This window comes from Bubalus bubalis, chromosome 4 (assembly GCF_019923935.1).
Source record: "Bubalus bubalis isolate 160015118507 breed Murrah chromosome 4, NDDB_SH_1, whole genome shotgun sequence".
Lineage (NCBI taxonomy): Eukaryota > Metazoa > Chordata > Mammalia > Artiodactyla > Bovidae > Bubalus > Bubalus bubalis.
Window position 1 is genome coordinate 130,859,461 of NC_059160.1, and position 8,363 is coordinate 130,867,823.

The window sequence follows — 8,363 nt, forward strand, 5'->3', positions numbered from 1 at the left end:
CCCATCTCTTTCAGAATTTTCCACAGTTTATTGTGATCCACACAGTCAAAGGCTTTGGCATAATCAATAAAGCAGAAATAGATGCTTTTCTGGAACTCTCATGTTTTTTCGATGATCCAGTGGATGTTGGCAATTTGGTCTCTGGTTCCTCTGCCTTTTCTAAAACCAGCTTGAACATCTGGAAGTTCATGGTTCACATATTTGTGAAGCCTGGCTTGGAGAATTTCAAGCATTACTTTACTAGCGTGTGAGATGAGTGCAATTGTATGGTAGTTTGAGCATTCTTTGGCATTGCCTTTTTTTGGGATTGGAATGAAAACTTACCTTTTCCAGTCCTGTGGCTACTGCTGAGTTTTTTAAATTTGCTGGCATATTGAGTGCAGCACTTTCACAGCATCATCTTTCAGGATTTGAAATAGCTCAACTGGAATTCCATCACCTCTGCTAGCTTTGTTCATAGTGAAACTTCCTAAGGCCCACTTGACTTCACATTCTAGGATGTCTGGCTCTAGGTGAGTGATCACATCATCATGATTCTCTTGGTCATGAAGATCTTTTTTGTATAGTTCTTCTGTATATTCTTGCCACCTCTTCTTAATATCTTCTGCTTCTGTCAGGTCTATACCGTTTCTGTCCTTTATAGAGCCCATCTTTGCATGAATTTTTCCCTTGGTATGGCTAATTTTCTTGAAGAGTTCTCTAGTCTTTCCTATTCTGTTGTTTTCCTCTATTTCTTTGCATTGATCGCTGAGGAAGGCTTTCTTATCTCTTCTTGTTATTCTTTGTAACTCTGCATTCAGATACTTGTATCTTTCCTTTTCTCCTTTGCTTTTCACTTCTCTTCTTTTCACAGCTATTTGTAAGGCTTCCTTATACAGCCATTTTGCCTTTTTGCATTTCTTTTCCATGGGGATGGTCTTGATCCCTGTCTCCTGTACAATGCCATGAACCTCAGTCCATAGTTCATCAGGCACTCTATCAGATCTTGTCCCTTAAATCTTTTTCTCACTTCCACTGTATAATCATAAGGGAATTGATTTAGGTCATATATGAATGGTCTAGTGGTTTAACCTACTTTCTTCAATTTAAGTCTGAATTTGGCAACAAGGAGTGCATGATCTGAGCCACAGTCAGCTCCTGGTCTTGTTTTTTGTTGACTGTATAGAGCTTCTCCATCTTTGATTGCAAAGAATATAATCCATCTGATTTCGGTGTTGACCATCTGATGATGTCCATGTGTAGAGTCTTATCTTGTATTGTTGGAAGAGGGTGTTTGCTATGACCAGTGCATTTTCTTGGCAAAACTCTATTAGTCTTTGCCCTGCTTCATTCCGTATTCCAAGGCCAAATTTGCCTGTAACTCCAGGTGTTTCTTGACTTCCTACTTTTGCATTCCAGTCCCCTATAATGAAAAGGACATCTTTTTTGGGTGTTAGTTCTAAAAGGTCTTGTAGGTCTTCATAGAACCGTTCAACTTCAGCTTCTCCAGCATTACTGGTTGGGGCATAGACTTGGATTACTGTGATATTGAATGGTTTGCCTTGGAAACGAATAGAGTTCATTCTGTCGTTTTTGAGATGGTATCCAAGTACTGCATTTCAGACTCTTTTGTTGACCATGATGGCTACTCCATTTCTTCCAAGGGATTCCTGCCCGCAGTAGTAGATATAATGGTCATCTGAGTTAAATTCATCCATTCCAGTCCATTTCAGTTCGCTGATTCCTAGAATGTCAACGTTCACTCTTGCCATCTCCTGTTTGACCACTTCCAATTTGCCTTGATTCATGGACCTGACATTCCAGGTTCCTATGCAATACTGCTCTTTACCTCATCGGACCTTGCTTCTATCACCAGTCACATCCACAGCTGGGTATTCTTTTTGCTTTGGCTCCATCCCTTCATTCTTTCTGGAGTTATTTCTCCACTGATCTCCAGTAGCATATTGGGCACCTACTGACCTGGGGAGTTCCTCTTTCAGTATCCTATCATTTTGCCTTTTCATACTGTTCATGAGGTTCTCAAGGTAAGAATACTGAAGTGGTTTGCCGTTCCCTTCTCCAGTGGACCACATTGTGTCAGACCTCTCCACCATGCCCGCCCATCTTGGGTGGCCCCACAGGGCATGGCTTAGTTTCATTGAGTTAGGCAAAGCTGTGGTCCTTGTGTGATTAGATTGACTAGTTTTCTGTGAGTATGGTTTCAGTGTGTCTGCCCTCTGATGCCCTCTTGCAACACCTACCATCTTACTTGGGTTTCTCTTACCTTGGACGTCGGGTATCTCTTCATGGCTGCTCCTTTCCTTGGACTAGGGGTATCTCCTCACCACCACCCCTCCCAACCTTGAACGTGGAATAGCTCCTCTAGGCCCTCTGGCACCTGCACAGCCACCACTCCTTGGATGTGTGGTCGTTCCTCCAGGCTGCCGCCCCTGGCCTCGGTGTGGGGCAGCTCCTCTGGCCACCACCCCTGGCCTTGGGCGGGGGTAGCTCTTCCCAGCTGCTGCCCCTGACCTCGGACGTGGGGTAGCTCATAGTGGATATACAAATTTCCATTCCCACCTACAGAGTTCCCTTTGCTCCAAATCCTAACCAGCAGTTGTTTCTTGTTGTCTTAAAAATAACCATCCTGACAGATGTGAGTTATTTCACTGTGGTTTTGATTTGCATTCCCCTGATATTAATGATGCTGAGCATCTTTTTTATATGTATATTACCATCTCAAAATACAGTTATTGGGCTTCCCTGGTGGCTCAGAGGTTAAAGAGTCTGCCTGGAATGCGGGAGACCTGGGTTCGATCCTTGGGTCAGGAAGATCCCCTGGAGAAGGAAATGGCACCCCACTCCAGTACTCTTGCCTGGAGAAACCCATGGAGGGTGGAGCCTGGTAGCTACAGTCCATGGGGTCACAAAGAGTCAGACACGACTGAGCGACTTCACTCACTTAACCATCTCAAAATACAGTTATTTAAAAATATATTAACATGTAATGGATGTATTACTGCTATTGTAAGTGAATTAATAAATACTTAAATTTTTTCTTAGTTTCAATTTGGAATGTGGTAAATATTAATAGAAATAACCCATATAAACAAGTCTATTAAATGCTCAATAACTTTTAAAATTATAAAAGATTCACAAGTCAAAAAAATTGGGGAACCATCATTTTACATTAACAGATGAAAACTGAAAAATTAATCTTCTCAAAAGATATAGAAAATACATATTATAAAACTAAACATATTTTCTGATAAATAAATAAGCAGGTATTATTCTTAATAATCTTCATCACAGTTTTATTCAAATTATATTTAAATGTATAAAGGACAATTTTTACCTAGCTGAATAATCTGAAAACTTACACTTTCAAATAAATAATAACTTGGTCTTTTCAAATTTAATGACCTTTTTTTTTTTTTTAAGACAATCAGTATATGTAATATCCAAGGTTTAGATTCCTACTGGTTGCTGGATTTGAAAGTCTTTTTAGAGACCCTCTCTCCTGAGTTAAATGCTTTCAGAATACCACTTCTTTCTTCTCTTCAAAGAGCAGCTGGGATATGAAGATGTCCACTCTGTCTTTATGAAAGCAGAGAAGATCTGTGCTTGGATCCAGATGGTGTCTTACAAATTCACTATCTACTACAGTTCCCATCTGGACTGTTATCTGGGTTGGCAGCTCTCAAGTGTGATATTCATAGCTTCCACTGGGAATTTTGAGTTATATTGGGATATAGTATCTGAGTGAATGCTTTGGCTATTTTCACTTGCTTTCTGCATCCTCTTCTCTCTGATTAGTTCTTGGGGTGTCCACAGACCCTTTCAGAGCTTGCACATTTTTTCATTAGGGACAGAAATGAATCCCCTCACACTAGGGGCAGTGTTTGCTGTTGGATTCTACAATATTTTTCAACTTACAGGAGTTTTTATTTTTATTTTTAATTTGTATTGGAGTATAGTTGATTTACAGTGCTGCATTATTTTAGATGTACAGCAAGTGAGCCAGTTATACATATACATATATTCATTCATTTTTAGATTCTTTTCCCTTATAGGTCATTACAGAGTACTGAGTAGAGTTTCCTGCACTATAAAGTAGATCTTCATTAGTTATCAATTTTCTATATAGCAGTGTGTATATGTAAGTCCCAATCTCCCAAATTATCCTTGCTCCCCATATCCCTTGGTATTCAGGAGTTCTGAAAGCAACACTTTCTCAGTGATCAGTTTGAAGGGGTGGATACAAGAAATCAAAACCTGGTATGTTAATCACTGTCCTACTGTTATCTTCCTTCTACACCCACTCCCCATCTGTGGGTACAAAGAGACAAGCTTTACTGCTCCTCCAGTTTTATGGGACAACCTTTGGTTCCCTCCCTTTCTTTCTTAATTCCATTTTTCCTGATAAGCTCTCATACTAATAAAAAAAAGACAAATCATAATATAATATTTCAAAAGTTGTATATCTATTATGTTTATATTTTTATATAATCTGAGAAGAGATTAGAAATATATTCAAAAATCTATAGAACACTTTATACCAAATAATACCAACCATTATACCAAATAATAAAATGCTGGAAACATTTATAAGAATGTCAAGGACAAAACATGGATGTTAAATATCTGTAATATTCAATGTTTGCCTGCTGGTCTTACATAACACATTTTTTTTTTTAAAAAGAGGTGTAAATAGAATGGAAGAGGCTTAACAGATATATTTATACTGATGTTATAGTTCTGAGAAAATGTGGTCCACTGGAGAAAGGAATGGAAAAGCATTTAAGTATTCTTGCCTTGAGAACCACATGAACAGTGTGAAAAGGCAAAAAGAGGACACTGAAAGATGATCTCACCAGCCCCATAGGTGCTCAATATGCTACTGGAGAAGAGTGGAGAAATAACTACAGAAAGAATGAAGAAAGGGAGCCGAGGCATAAACAACACCCAGCTGTGGATGTGCCTGGTGATGGAAGTAAAATCTGATGCTGTAAAGAACAATATGGAACTTGGAATGTTAGGTCCTTCATGAATCAACACAAATTGAAAGTGGTCAAATAAGAGATGGCAACAGTAAAATCGACATTTTAGAAATCAGCTAACTAAAATGGACTGGACCGGGTGAATTAACTCAGATGACTATTATATCTACTAATGTGGGCAAGAACCCTTAGAAGAAATGGAGTAGCCCTCATAGTCAACAAAGGAGCCCAAAATGCAGTCCTCGGATGCTATCTCAAAAATGACCGAATGAACTCTGTTTGCTTCCAAGGCAAACCAGTCAATATCACAGTAACCCAAGTCTATGCCCTGACCAGTAATGCTGAAAAAGCTGAAGTTGAATAGTTCTATGAAGACCTACAAGATTTTCTAGAACTAACACCCACCTCCTGCCAAAAAAAAATGTCCTTTTCATTATGGCGGCCTGGAATGCAAATGTAGGAAGTGAAGAGATACCTGGAGTAATGGGAAAATTTGTCCTTTGAATAAAAAATGAAGCAGGGCAAAGGCTAATAGAGTTTTACAAAGAGAATGCACTGGTCATAGCTAAAACACTCTTCCAACAATATAAGAAGAGACTGTACATGTGGACATCACCAGATGATCAATACTGAAATCAGATTGATTATATGCTTCGCAGCCAAAGATGGAGAAGCTCTATACAGTCAGCAAAAACAAGACCAGGAGCTGACTGTGGCTCAGATCATGAACTCCTTGTTGCCAAATTCAGACTTAAATTGAAGAAAGTAGGGAAAACCACTAGACCATTCAGGTATGACTTAAATCAAATCCCTTATGATTATATGGTGAAAGTAAAAAATAGATTCAAGGGATTAAATTTGACAGATGAAGTGCCTGAAGAACTATGGAAGGAGGTTCGTGAGATACACAGGAGGCAGTGATCAAGATCATCCCCAAGAAAAAGAAATACAACAAGGCAAAATGGTTGTCTGAGGAGGCCTTACAAATAGCCATGAAGAGAAGAGAAGCTAAAGGTAAAGGAGAAAGGGAAAGATATACCCATTTGAAAGGAGAATTCCAAAGAATAGCAAGGAGAGATAAGAAAGCCTTCCCCAGTGATCAATGCAAAGAAATAGAGGAAAACAACAGAATGGGAATGATTAGAGATCTCTTCAAGAAAATTAGAGATACCAAGGGAACATTTCATGCAAAGATGGCCTCAATAAAGGACATAAATGGTATGGACATAACAGAAGCAGAAAATATTAAGAAGAGGTGGCAGGAATACACAGAAGAACTGTACAAAAAAGATCTCCATGACCCAGATAACCACGGTGGTGTGATCACTCACCTAGAGCCAGACATCCTGGAATGTGAAGTCAAGTGGGCCTTAGGAATCATTACTATGAGTAAAGCTAGTGGAGGTGATGGGATTCCAGTTGAGCTATTTCAAATCCTAAAAGATGATGCTGTGAAACTGCTGCACTCAAAATGCCAGCAAATTTGGAAAACTCAGCAGTAGCCACAGGACTGGAAAAGGTGAGTTTTCATTCCAATCCCAAAGAAAGGCAATGCCAATTAATGTCCAAACTACTACACAATGTCACTCATCTCACACACTAGTAAAGTAATGCTCAAAATTCTCCAGGCCAGGCTTCAAAACTATGTGATCCGTGAACTTCCAGATGTTCAAGCTGGATTTAGAAAAGGTAGAGGAATAGAGATCAAATTGTCAACATCAGTTGGGTCATAGAAAAAGCAAGAAAGTTCCAGAAAAATATTTCCTTCTGCTTTATTGACTATACCAAAGTCTTGGACTGTGTGGATCACAACAAACTGTGGAAAATTCTTAAAGAGATCAGCATACCAGACCACCTAACCTGTCTCCTGAAACATTTGTATGCAGGTCAAGGAGTAACAGTTAAAACTGGACATGGAAAAATAGACTGGCTCCAAATTGGAAAGGAGTACATCAAAGCTGTATATTGTCACCCTGCTTATTTAACTTGTATGCAGAGTACATCATGTGATATGCTGGCCTGGATGAAGTAGAAGCTGGAATCAAGAATGCTGGGATAAATATCAATAACCACAGATACACAGATGACACCACCCTTATGGCAGAAAGCCGAGAAGAATGAAAGAGCCTTTGATGAAAGTGAAAAAGGAGAGTGAAAAAGCTGGCTTAAAACTTAACATTCAGAAAACTAAGATCATGGTATCTGGTCCCATTATTTCATGGAAAATAGATGGGGAAAGAATGGAAACTGAAGAGGGTGTGGAGAAAAGGGAACCCTCTTGCACTGTTGGTGGGAATGCAAACTAGTACAGCCACTATGGAGAACAGTGTGGAGATTCCTTAAAAAACTGGAAATAGAACTGCCTTATGATCCAGCAATCCCACTGCTGGGCATACACACTGAGGAAACCAGAAGGGAAAAGAGACACGTGTACCCCAATGTTCATCGCAGCACTGTTTATAATAGCCAGGACATGGAAGCATCCTAGATGTCCATCAGCAGATGAATGGATAAGAAAGCTGTGGTACATATACACAATGGAGTATTACTCAGCCATTAAAAAGAATACATTTGAATCAGTTCTAATGAGGTGGATGAAACTGGAGCCTATTATACAGAGTGAAGTAAGCCAGAAAGAAAAACACCAATACAGTATACTAACGCATATATATGGAATTTAGAAAGATGGTAACAATAACCCTGTGTACGAGACAGCAAAAGAGACACTGATGTATAGAACAGTCTTATGGACTCTGTGGGAGAGGGAGAGGGTGGGAAGATTTGGGAGAATGGCATTGAAACATGTAAAATATCATGTATGAAACGAGTTGCCAGTCCAGGTTCGATGCACGATACTGGATGCTTGGGGCTGGTGCACTGGGACAACCCAGAGGGATGGAATGGGGAGGGAGGACGGATGAGGGTTCAGGATGGGGAACACATGTATATCTGTGGCAGATTCATTTTGATATTTGGCAAAACTAATACAATTATGTAAAGTTTAAAAATAAAATAAAATTAAAAAAAAAAAAAGAATGGAAACAGAGACAGACTTTCTTTTGGGGGGCTCCAAAATCACTGCAGATGGTGACACCAGCCAGGAAATTAAAAGATGCTTGCTCCTTGGGAAAAAAGCTATGACCAACCTAGACAGCAAATTAAAAAGCAGAGATAGTACTTTGCCAACAAAGGTCCATCTAGTCAAGGCTTTGGTTTTTCCAGTAGTCATGTATGGATGTAAGAGTTGGACTATAAAGAAAGCTGAGTACCGAAGAATTGATGCTTTCGAACTGTGGTATTGGAGAAGACTCTTGAGAGTAACTTGGACTGCAAAGAGATCCAACAAACCCATCCTAAATAAAATCAGTCCTGAATATTCATTGG